Consider the following 13,322-nt stretch of genomic DNA (forward strand, 5'->3'; position numbering starts at 1 on the left):
TTAGTTTGGTTTGCACTGCTGTAGCACCCAAAAGGCTTTGACCAGAATTAAGACACTGCTGGACGAGACACTGTACCAGTGATGTTGGACCTTTTGGCCCCGTGGGCCAGAAGAGTGGTATGGGGCCTGTCAGTGGGCCAGATCAAGCACTTGAGTTTGGTCTAGAAGTATTCTAGGAAGTATTTTCTTTCGTTAGCTTTGGTCATCGTTGGAGAAGCTCTGACTGACTGCTTAGTAGTTTCCAAGACCGTTCCTGCCAAGAGGTGCTTTGATTTGAAAGTGCAAAGATCATGAGAATGCTATGGGGGTTGCGTAGGTCTCATGGAAAACATTTGAAAAGACAGATCTAATGGACAAGGAAGTATGAGCAGAATTCAGCTGTCAGGGATATCACATGTAAGCATTGCGAAGGCCTGAAGCCGAGTAGAAGGAACTAAAGGATTATTTGACTATGATGCAATGTGAGATTAATTGCATAAAGCCAGTCTGCCAAAACAGGACTTGGATGACACTGGAATCAGCTGGCTCACATAACATCTCACAGAGCAATCCAAGCCATGTATTCCCTCTCAAGCTAGACTGGCTCCACATCCAGGCTGACTTCCTTTCACGTTGCGGGAGAGTACCCAAACGCATATATCTTGAGGTACCGCGCTAAACACTAAGTGATGAATACAGCAGCCAAATGCCTATATAGCACTCCTTACATTTTAACTTTAGGGCACAACAATAGCTTATAACACTTGATACAGTTTAGAGAAGTCGAGAAGATTTAACAGAACATGAATGGAGCTGGGTCTAACCAATAGCCACTTCGTTCGGTGGTACTTTTCAACTTCAATGGTCCTGGACCAAGTGCTCCCTGAATTCTTAAATACAGCCCAAACCATACTAAATAAAAGCAAGCTTAGCCCTCCTAACTTGCTGGCATGGTTCAGTTTTCTATTATCTGCATTACAACAATGAAATCAAGCTTCCAAAAGCATCAACTACTCATTCAGCAAAACATAGAAGGCATCCTGGAGAACACTCCCACCCAGACACTGTTATAAAACACTGACCGTACATAATACAAGCTACAAACAGAGACACAGGTTTACAGCCCTGATGTGCTTATGCTCAAACCTCCTCAAGACAAACAAAGATGGGAGCAGAAGACAAGGAGGGTGTGGGTTCCTGAGAAGGCAGACAGATTGGCAGCTTGAGGATAAATTCCCTCCTCTGCAATGCTGAACTTTCATGCTATGATAATCCACATTAATAATAATAAAAATGATTCTTTTACTCGAGTTCCTCCAGATAAATCTTGGTGACATATAAAGCTTGAACTTCATCTCCTTTTCCTTCTGAGTGGTGCACAATTCTGTTCTGCTAGATTCCTCCTTCACCCTTTAGTTTTTCTATTATCAGCTGCTGACTATTTGACCTTAGTAGTAACTATAATCTTTAAAAAATCTAAAATAATGAAAGGAAGTTAGCTAGATTATTACAACCGATGCAAATTCCAAAGGCAAAATACTGCCAAAGGAGAGATGACCCAAAGCAAAATGCAATTCCATTTTTGCTTTCATTCTGAATGAAAACCGACTACTCTCACATCATGGAGGTTGGGTGTATGAGCAGCTCAGCTGCTGTACAGGATTTCGGCTGGCCTTGCTGTGCTGTGGTTTTCACCCATGTTGTATAAAGAACAGCCGTAAGCCACTGTGTAATAATCAGCACTAGTATCCATCTATCACTGCTTTTCCCTGGCCTTCCTTCGTGAAATTAAAAGGACTGGAGCCATTTAGACTAGCAAAAAGACAGTTAATTAATGCTATGACATATACACATGGAGAAAGTAATTCAGGGACACCTAGTCTCATATTATAAAAGGGTCACAATTAATAAGAGAAAATGAAAGGATTAATAAAATTGAGCAGGTTGGCTTTTTTCTCCACGTCAGTTATCAGTGGACCCCTGCTAAACCAGATGGGTCAACTGACAACCGGAAAAAGTCAACCTGCTCAATGGGTATTTTGCATCGGTTTTTCACCAGCCCCAAGGAATGGCCCTGCTCAATATGGCATGGGACAGCCAGGGTGAGGGAGAACTGTTACCCTTCATCAATGTTGACCATGTGAAGGAACACCGAGAGGCTGGACACCTTCAAGTCAGCTGGCCCAGACAGTTTGCACCCTAGGGTACTTTAGGAGCTGGCAAGCATCATAGCTCAGCCCCTGGCACTGATCTTCGAGAACTTGTGGCACTCAGGCAAGGTGCCCAAAGATTGGAAGAAGGCCAATGTGGTGCCTATCTTCAAGAAAGGGAGGAAAGTAGATCCAGGGAACTACAGGCCCATCAGCCTGACCTCCATCCCCAGGAAGATCTTGGAGAAAATCAGAGACCATTCTTGACAAATTGGCTGAAGGCAACTTCTTGAGGGATAGCCAGCACAGGTTTGTTGCAGGTAGGTCTTGCCTGACCAATCTCATTTCCTTCTATGACCAGGTGACATATCACCTGGACAAGGGAGAAAAGATTGACATCATAGATCTCGACTTTAAAAAAAAAGCTTTCGATCTGGTATCCCACGATCACCTTATAGAAAAACTGACCAATTGCGGCCTTGGCTACATCACAGTCCGCTGGCTGGGGAATTGGCTTAGAGGTCGGACCCAGAGAGTGGTAGCTGACAGAAGTCAATCGTTGTGGTGCGCTGTGACCAGTGGGGTCCCCCAAGGCTCCGTCCTTGGGCCTATCCCTTTCAACATCTTCATTAATGATGGGGACATTGGTGTCAGAAGTGGACTGGCCAAGTTCGCTGATGACACCAGACTCTGGGGAAAAGCATCCACACCCAAAGACAGGATGGTAATCCAGGCTGACCTTGGCAGGCTCAGAAAATGGACGGACAAAAATCTAATGGTGTTCAACAGCAAAAAATGCAAGGTACTCCACGTTGGGAAGAAAAACCTGCAGCATGCTTATAGGCTCGGCAGTGCTATGCTTGCTAGCACCACGGCCAAAAAGGACTTGGGGATCATGATTGACCGCAAGATGAATATGAGCCACCAGTGTGATGTTACAGCCGGCAAAGCGAGGAAAACTCTGGCTTGCATCCACAGATGCTTCTCTATCAAATCCCAGGATGTCATCCTCCCGTTGTAGTCAGCCTTGGTGAGGCCGCAGCTGGAGTACTGAATACAATTCTGGGCTCCACAATTCAAAAGGGACATGGAGAAGCTTGAGAGTGTGCCGAGGAGAGCCACGCGCACAATCAGAGGGCAGAAAAACAGGCCTTATGATGACAGGCTGAGAGCCATGGGACTCTTCAGCCTGGAAAAAGTGCAGGCTCAGGGGGACCTGGTAGCTGCCTATAAGTATATAAGGGGTGTAACATTAGGATCTGGGGGGATGCCTGTTCACCAGAGCGCCCCATGGGATGACAAGGTCAAATAATCACAAATTTCTCCAAGGCCGTTTCAGGCTGGACATGAGGAAGAACTTCTTTACAGTCTGAGCCCCCAAGGCCTGCAAGCACCTACTCTGGATTCCTTTAAGAGTCAATTAGACGTTTATCTTGCTGGGATCCTGTGACCCCAGCAGACTTCCTGCCCCTGGGGCAGGGGGCTGGACTCAATGATCTTCCAAGGTCCCTTCCAGCCCTAATGTCTATGAAATCTATGAAAAATGTTCTGCGTGCAAAGAGAAGTAACCTGTGCAACTCATTGCCAAAATATGCTACAGAAGCAAAGACATTAGCACTATTACAGAAAGGATTAGATATTTGCATGACTCAGAGTCCAAAGGGTGGAATGACCATCCAGTCCAAACCCCCCCCACACAAATGCAGGATGTAGCATTGCTCAAGACAAATGCCTCTCCAATATATTCCTTAAAATCTTCAACAAAGGAGCTTGCACAGCTTCCCAGCGTAGTTTTCTACTTTGACAGTAGAGAAGTTTTCTTTATACGTATATTTAACTTAAATCTGCTTTGCTGTAGTTTAAACCCTTTGCTTCTCAAGTGAGAAGACAGTTGCTGTTATACCAGTTAGGATAAACATTTAGATAGATCGGCCCACATGCTCCAAGACAGAAGTCAACCACTAATTGCACGAGGTTAAGAAGATGCTTCCCCATAGCCATGGTGATGTTTAATTGGCCATTGCATGGGCTTTGCATGCTTCTCTGCAACATCTGGTCAGAGACTAGACAGGATATTGGAGACACAGTGGCAAATATTTCAAGGGGAGATTTTGCAAAGAAATAAAAGAGTAGGTTGCTCCCACCACAAGTCTCTGAATGCCATGTGGAAAGAAGGGGACAATTAGAAAAGTGCTGGCCCTTTAAAAATGTTAAGTTTTAAAAAGGCAGTTTTTTGATAAAATCACGGCTGATTTGCCAAGTTTAGAACTTAAAAAGAAAGGCGAGAGACAGACATTTGTTTATGACCCTGGGTGTTTAAAGAACTTGCTGAGGCTTATGGTTTCCTGTTCAATGGACTGCTTCTAAAAATGGTCCAAGTGCAGCGTTACCACAGGTGATGCCGGCTCCCCAGCTGTGTCCTGTCCGAGGCAACCGGAACCACACGCTGCTATTCCAGTGCAAACGCAAGGAGCTTTGTTCAGCCGCAGCCGACGCAAGACTCTTCTGGGGAACTGGGACCTGAAGATTTATGGTGGGATCAGCCTTGCTCCCCATACACTAACTTGAGAGCGTAGCAGAGCTAATTCAACAGCAAGCTCCATATTTGGAGGATGGCTAGAGTTAGGAGAGACTAACACAGTGTTAAGGGGAAAGGAAGGAGATGATACAAGTTACATGTTGTGATTTCCCATTCCAACACAGCTGAAAAGAGACGGAACACGTTTAACTTGAAAAAATACACTAGTACTTGAAAAGCAGCCTTTTTCTGATAGTTGGAAACTCCAGATCCTTGCCTTTGAGGCACAGCAGTCCAACAAATGGGATTCAAGCAGCTAGCCATTACAGCAACAATCTTAGCAGATCAGGTTATCCTGGTTATTAAACCACACCAAGAAGGGGGGAAAAAAAAAGACACAATAGGGAACAAAAGCCAACAGAGTCACTGATTTCATTGACTAATGATTTAATAAAACACTCTGGATACAGATTAACTTGCTTTGTACACCTTACCTCCCTGGAACTCAGAACTGAAAGTGCTTTGTTACCAGACTGAAACCTGGCCCGGTTTCATGGGTTTACTCAAAGTACCCCCACTGAAGCACGGCGCATGAAGCTGTGTGGAACCAACCAGGTCCAGGTTGGCTGTGTCTCAATTAAATCTTCAACCTCCAGCAGGTTCCTTATTCTCCAAAATTCCAGTTCACCCCCAAAAACAATGAAACTCACCTTGAAATGGAGGAGTCTGCGGGCACGTCTACACGAGATGCCTTAATACACAGCGGAGTGTTCTGCTAGGCATGAGCGCGTCACAGGAAAAACCGTGCTAATGTGCAGTAGAGCTAGTCTACTACACATTGTCACAAAGAAGTCTGCCTTTGCTACTGCGCATTAGTGCAGCTACTGCACCTTTATCTCATACTAGAAGTACAAGTTTCTTTCGCTTTATGCGGGTTCTGTATGTGCGAATTCGCTCTAATGCGATGACCTTTTATACCAAAATTCGTTATAACAAGGTAAATTCACTTTTATGGCATCGATGTGATGGAAGCCAGCAGTCAGCTGCTTTGGGCAGTGCACTGTGGGAGTGATGTGCATCAAAATATAGTCTCCTGTGTGGATTTGTGCTCCTCGCGCATTGTCTGCGACACGTGTTTCTGTAGTTGCCATCCCCATTATGGCAGTGCCCTGTGCTTGTGTGAACTGTCGGTAAGTACCAAAATTGTCTTGTAAAAGTGGTAGAAATGGGTCTGGGGGTCAGCACAGTCAAGGTCTTGGAACGTATCCCTATTTGTTACATTGTAAAATGGGTTCCCTTTATGCCAATTTGAGTTACACGCCATTTTCCAGGAATGCATGTACAGCATAAAGGGAGGGAAACCTGTACCAAACTCAATGCGCAGTAACAAAGGCGCACCAATGACCATGTAGATGTGCCCACTGTGTGTTAAACAGACCTTCATCTTTCCTGCTACCTTAGATGTCATATTACACCTCCATTACCACATGGAAAGGGCTTTGTCCCCCTTCCCTGACCTTCTGACAATAGCTGGCAGTTAATCCTGGGGTGCCATCTAAGCAGCCTGCCACTGGGGTGGGAATACTGCAGAAAGCTCACTAGGATTCTTCTTATTTTGATGTATGACAATGACATTATATTCATTTTCAGGTGGGGGAATGAGACAAAACTAGCAAGTAACTGTCCCAAATTCATATAGGTAGTCAGTGCTGGAGCAGACAACTGAACTCAGGTGTCCCGAGTCCCACAAGGCCTGGTGGCTGCATCTTGGCTCTGAACATGCGAGTTAAAGTACTTCACGAGGCTTGTGTAAAGGCGACCAAAGAGAGGGTGGTGCCTGGTTATTCAGGCTGGGGAGACCATGGCAGCTGGATGTGATCCTGGCCACATCCCTCCCTTCTCTGCTCCTGGCTAAGACATCAGTATGCCTTACCATGCTAGCCCAAAGGGCTACTAGGCTCAGACAGACCTTCCTTCAGAGTCCCAGGCTAAAAGCTAAGCTGCTGACCCATCCTTTACCACTTGAATCTGTAAAACCTGGGATTGGCACAGCTAAGACAGAGTCACTTGGGGTCTTCAGCCTATTCCTCAGCACCATTTTTGGGCTGTAGTATGTATGGGGAAATCCTAGCAATGCTTCTAGATTCCTCAGCACCACAAGGCCGGAAACGCTGACACCACTACATTGGAGAGATCAGGGAACCTCAACTTATGCATCTACCTGGCCAACGAAACCAAATGATCTCTTTGAGCTGGGTCATGAGGCACATGCCCACCCCTGCCTGTGCTGTTGGCTGCCAGCTTCCTAACGGGTACATTTTCTTCCGTGGGAGGAGCAGCGATCAGCAGCTCCATCCCAGGAGCATCCTAGGCTGGCAGGTGACCAAAACAGCTACACGCAGTCCAAAAGTTGTGAGGAGTTTCCCAGTTTCTGAAGACAGTGAAGAAAATCTAGCTTGTATCACTTTCTTGTGCCGCTCAGGAGAAAAAAAACCCCACCAAAACAACCTGTGCATGCAACAGAAACGAAAAGGAACAATAGAAAGAAAACAGCAAGTCGCACTCTGGCTTCCAGCCTGACAAAAGAGCCCCCTCCACCACACACATGCTTTTCCATTCTTCCTTCTGCAACATTCCAGTTACAAAATTGTTAAAATCATTAAGCGATTACTCACTTTCCAACTGAAATGTTGGAGGCAGATCAAACAGCGGCTACTGTTAATAAAGCCAACACTCCCCACACCTAGGAGAGGGAAGCAGCAGTCCCCGTCTGCAAATGCACCTGGCTGGTGGCTTCTCTCCCCCCACCCTCCCCTCTCCGGAAAAATAGTCTCAAGAGCCAGAATCCAAATGCCAGCACTCACCGCTTCAAAGCCCATGTGCCCAACTTCAAATAAATAGAAAGAAGTACTGTAAATGTTGAAACTAGAGAGTAAAAAAGGATTATCAGCTGGCTCTAATTATACCAACTGATCTCATCTTGTCATAAGCCTCTTTCCTGAATCCAGATCTATTTGTGTAACACAGAGACTGGCTTTTTAAAAAATGTGCATGGTCTGTAATAGGGCAGGGTGTACATAAACTCCGGGACAGCGCTGCCTATGTCCTGCATTACATTATGATGTTCTACTGATGGATTCACCTGCTGTAAGGCATTATCTTGTCCCTCACTTGCCTATTTCTACTTTTAAATACCCACTGTGACAAGTGATAAATGCTTTCAAAGACAGATGCTTTTACTAATGTGACTGTACTCAACACAAACAGACGCTGCAGATTTGACAGGCTATGAAGTATCTATTTGCAGAATACATCAAACAACCGAGGAAGAGCTATCCTGCCCTAACTGACAAAAGAAACATTTCAGTCTGACTTTTCTCATCAGGGCTACAGATAAGTTAGAAACTAACAGTTGGCTTCAATGAATGGGAGTGCAACAAGTGCACTCCCTGTGCTCATGAAAGTATGTGTCTACGCATGCATCCAAATTTAATCAAGCAAGTTGTGAAACAGCTGTTTCTACCTCATCTCTGTGCAAGGCAGCTATCCCCTAGCTGCAAATCCATTAGCAGCCAGTCTAGTCATCTGAAGACCTCTGCTAAAGATCTAGAGTCCACAACGATAAATTGTCCTGAATTTGTAAGAGCCATCACTGCTTTGGGGTGCTCTCTCAAAGGTTTTCATAGGAAAGGTCACAATTTCTGCCAAAAATCTAGGTCCTTCATAAGGCATCATCCAAAAAATGAGGCTTCACAAATTCACAAGCCTTTTTTGGGGAAAAAAAGCTGTAGCCAATTGTGTTTGGACTGTCCAGGCTCTACGATGTACTTGTTATTTCATATAAAAAGGTCTTGCGTTGTCTAATGCAAACTAAAGAAGAGCCATACAGATAACAGGATAATGATCCTTTCGGCTGGAAAGCAGCCATTCGCGCAGCAGTCCATGCACCATCTGACAGACAGTGGCACTGGGAATGTTACTTTAACTATTGATTCTAAAAACTCAGGCCATCCCAGGTGGCCCAGACTCCAGCTCAGTCTTGATACTGCACAGACATGGAATGAGGTGGTATTTTAAGTATAGGCATTCAGCAGTACTGGCACTTGCTGTGATTTATGGCTACCAGGAGTGAATGAAAAGATAAGGTTCCAAAATAAACAGGGACCCACTCCCAACTTCCTCCCTCCGCCCTGGGCTTCAAGCTGAGAGTGAAGAACAAATCTGGACTGCATGCTGCACCTCACATGGAAGCACTACATTGGTGCCCTACAGACATGTCATTTGATAGTGCCCATCATTTCCACACACATGTGATCCAGTTACCATGCATGTTGCAAATGTATATTCCAGCAAACTCACGCACCCATTTTGCCTACCTGGCTTTGGCTAGTAGAGTTGAAAATGTCATGCTATCTCCATATTCTCTCCAAGACCTTATATCAACTACACCACCTCCATAAACCCTGGCTTCTATGTACATCATCTTTCTCTTTTCAGACTCCACATCCCATAGACTAGTGAGTCTCAATTAGGAAGCCAAGGAATGCCTTAAGATGCTTTCAAGGGTGCCTCAGGATGCTGTGCAATGTTAGCACTCTTTGGTGTATAAATGTCATTCACAAGATAAACCCAGAGATTTCAAATAGGAATTAAGTGTTAAAAACATTCTAACCTGTTGTGGTCTTCCTCAGTTCTCTGCAACAGAAGAACTGCTCTTTTTTTTACCTGCAGTCAAAAAGCAAGTGAAAACTAAGAGCTGGCATTTTCCAGAGGGTGCCTCACATCTTTAAAAAGTTGAGAACCACTGCCATAGACCATGCGCCTTCCTCTTGATTTTGTTACACTGGAAAAGCTTCTGCTCTCTAAGGCTTACCTCTCCTAGGACTTGTTCCACATCTGTGGACAGTGGTATTTAGGGAAGGCGTCTGGCCTGGGGTCCCTCCATTGGACTGGTTGTGTTAGCTCCATTCAACCACTTCTGCACAAAAATGTCAGCTGTCCAAAAGCAAGAAATGCTCCACCTTTATTGTTCCCTTTCTCTCACTCCAAAGGGTAAACTAAACCAAAACTCTTGTGATCCATCAGACCCTGGCAAACCAGGGTAATAGGCTCAAAGACAAACACGCGGCAGGGATTCTTCAGCCCAAAGCAGCAAGTGTTCGTTGCAGGTCAGTAGGGTGCTGTAGAACCAGACCCAGAAGGCCACAAGTACAAACTCTCTTCAAAGAACAACCCACATCCTTTAGGGAGTTCCAAAAAGTTCCTTCGCACCTCCCTATGGTGCTCCAGTAATTCCTGTCCAACCTGGGGAGAGAAGGCAGCACCTCCTGGGGCCTGAATGACAACCACTCTAGCAGTTTTAACAGGACATAAAAATCTGTCACCTCTAACACACTTTCTTCGCAACCTTAAAATCCTCGACGTGGAGCTCCACTCAAGTGCAAATGGAGAAGGAAATTGTTCCTCGCCAAAAAACCAAGAAATACAAAGAGATCAGAAAACATAAGGGATTCCATTCACCCCTACAAGCTGCATTGTTTTGGGCGTAAGGGCATAGGAAAGAATTCGCTCACTGTTCCTTGTTTTAACTGTACATGCAGTACATGCATGGTGCCAACAGAGACGCCAGACATGCAGTTAAAGAGAGACAAAGAATAAAAACAGGGAAACAGAAATGACCTGCCCTCTAAAAAACATCTGATACATCCCCACCCATTCAGAAATCTTCTGTGGGATGCAATTCCATCAAAATGGGAAATTCCTGATAAGAAAACCCACATATTGCTGCTGAGACAGGCAGAGAAAACGGAGGCCGTGCAGTCTTTTAAAATGCTTTCCATCTCATCTATATAAGCAACCACAGCAAATAACCACTCTATTTGGATAGCTTTTTTAGGGCAGGCTGGTCAAAAAAACCCAGATTACCCACTTACAACCTAGAAAAAAATGCTGACAGATGCACTAAAGCACCAGCCAAGAGCTCCAATGCTGCTCCAGTAACACGGGTATGTTACGGTTAAACTTCAGTTAAGATCAGGTTTAACAAATCCAAACTAGAAAATGTACCATATTTACCTGAATCCAAGACTACTTCAAATTTTAGACACGGAAAATGTACCTATTTGTTACAATTCTCCATGTATAGAACCTAATATTGGAGACTTGTCTTAATTTAGTCCCAACCACCAGTGTAACGGGGCAAGCCGGGGAGTCAAGTGGCCTGACCCCTGCACCTCACTACCTATCCTTCCCACCTCTTGCCCACCTGGCACCTGCCCCCCTGCTTGGCCATCCTACCACTTGCCCTGCCTTCCACCTTCTCCAGGCACCTGCCCCCCCCCGCCGTACCTGCAGCCCCTGACACCTGCACCCCCAACCATTTGCCCCTCTCTTCTGCCTGCCCCCTGCTATGACCCCTCCCCCCGCCTCCCCCTTCTCTGCCACCTACCTCCCTGTCGCAGCTCCAGCTCTGACTCAGGTCCAATCCAGTCTGCAGCACAAAGCACGTGCTGGGTTTGGCCCCCACTCACCCATGCAGCAGCAGCTGCGGTGACAGTGGCTCTGGCCCCGACACTGAAGCTGCGGACAGCTGCCACTGCCTGCCTCAGCAGGGGCCTGGATCCAGCACATGCTCTGAGCTGCAGCAGGGCCCCAGCCAGAGCTGGAGCTGTGATGAGAAGGTATGCAGCAGGAGGAGGGGGAGGCAGAGGCATGGATTAGAGGCTGGAAGGATGGGGCAATGGCTGCCCCGAGCTCAGGGCTGGAGTGGAAGCCGCAGCCCTTCCCCTCCCCCTCAAAACCTGTTCACAGATCTAAGACAAGGAGGTTTTTTCCCCCCTAAACAACTTTAAACACTGAGATCACAACAGAAACCGTACAGAGCTGAGGAGCCAACAGTGTGCTGAGCTGGCCACATAGGGAACTCCTGCCAGCGCAGTCTAATGCAGAATTCATTCGCAGTGTACGGGTGGTCCTTGCTGCAGCCCTGGATGGCTATTTTTAAGGTTTCCATATAGAAATGTAAACTTTGTGAATCGGCTACTAAATTACAAATAAAATTAAAACATTTTCTGCCTTGTAAATACAGTTTAGGGAAGAGGAAAAAGGAAGTCAGAAAAAGAAAAAGGGCACGGAGAATGCAAGTTCAGCTGCCTCTACACTCTGCATGGAGGAGGCGCACCCAGAAATCTTAAGGGTTGGGACTGCAGTTTCCTGGGAGGAAGTCATCAGGTGAGAGGTTTCCTTGCGGCCTGCACGCGGGCACTATGGAGAGCAGGAAGATGGCAACAGACAGCATCAGGAATTTGCATTATCCCCCCTTGCTGAGTCACTCTCTTAGGAAGAGACTCCCATTTGCTTCAGAACAATGAACACAGTAAAAACCCCAGGCTTGCTGCATGCCAGAAACAATAATAATCTTCTAAAGCCTGTCTGGGAGCAGACTATACTGGCAGCTAAAACAGACCTGATAGTTTTTTTCTTGTGAAAACAGTGCAACGGGAATTTAGGGGGTCCAAACTCTGTCTTTTCTACATTGATTCTCTTATGGGACAGAAGACATAAGCCTCTTGTATGCACATGGCCACACTGGGTGGGGTATCGGGGGTTCAGGGTAAACTACAAAGCCAGGTTTTCAGCCATGCATGCCTTCAAAGGAATTCTCTCTTTTTAAATTAGATGCCAAGCCTAAGGATTTATTTCTTACTCAAAAGACTATCAAGAGCTAAAATATGCATACTGTTCTTGTGCCTCCACTGTCCAAAAGGGAAAATTAAATTAAAATAATTACAATAATAAATGCTCGTCTCCCCAGACTAACAGCAGCTTATGATTAATCCATCTAGCTGCTGCTAAGGTTCAACTATGCCAAATAATTTGGACCCAAAATTGTTATACATACAGTTTTCAAAGCACTAGTTTTCTTGGGGAGGACCATGGAAAATCTGAGGCACTGCACAGGGTAAAACAGGTTAGATGCAGGAAGAGAGGATGTGATAAGTTTTCAGTGTTGGGTGGGGGGGAGAGGCACTGCGGTTCTCTCTTTCTGCAGAGCTGGAGAAGTGCTGAAAGGTCTCGTTTCCAAAGACAGCACTCACAGCTTTTTGCTCAAGGCTAGCAGGTTTTGCATATTCAAAAGTATACCGAGAGAATGGGTGGATTCCGTTAAGTCAGAAATCCTTCCAAAACACTGACAATAAAGCATCTACTGAAGGAATCCAGTCCCTCCTTCAACTGCACTGACTTCCCCAAAGAGAGAGTAAAAATACACAGAAATCCAATCCAAAATAATCAGTGCAACTGAAAGGACAGTATGTTGGAAGGTTTGTTGCTCCCTCATACTAACTAGGACTGCAAGTTATACAATTGCTCTTTTCTTTCTTTCAGGAAAACAATTAGCACAGCTTTAAGCTGTAGCTCGTCATAGGTTGTGGGAGGATGGCATGATCTATCACCCTGACATACTGATGCAGGACTCTTTTGTCAACCGAAACTGTCAGCAGGAGACGGCATAAAGCCACTGAGCCAACTTCACTGATGCACTATGACACGAATGAGGACTTAGCTCCACCAAGGTACATAAGGAGGAGGTTTGACCCTCCCTGATTAAAAAGAGCCTTGCACAAACATTTCCAGCAGAAAGAGTCCATCTGGGTGAGAAAATGTAAGCTTAGTTG

At 45.6% G+C, this 13,322-nt stretch overlaps 1 protein-coding gene across 1 annotated transcript in view; it reads right to left on the reverse strand.

The window, feature by feature from the left end:
* The window catches only part of LOC102375630 (A-kinase anchor protein 13-like), a gene marked incomplete at its 3' end in the record, with an annotated part of 136,735 nt that overhangs the window by 101,829 nt on the left and 21,584 nt on the right, over positions 1–13,322 (reverse strand). The gene's annotated exons all lie outside the window — the stretch shown is intronic.

The sequence above is a fragment of the Alligator sinensis genome, unplaced genomic scaffold (genome assembly GCF_000455745.1).
Source record: "Alligator sinensis unplaced genomic scaffold, ASM45574v1 scaffold857_1, whole genome shotgun sequence".
NCBI lineage: Eukaryota > Metazoa > Chordata > Crocodylia > Alligatoridae > Alligator > Alligator sinensis.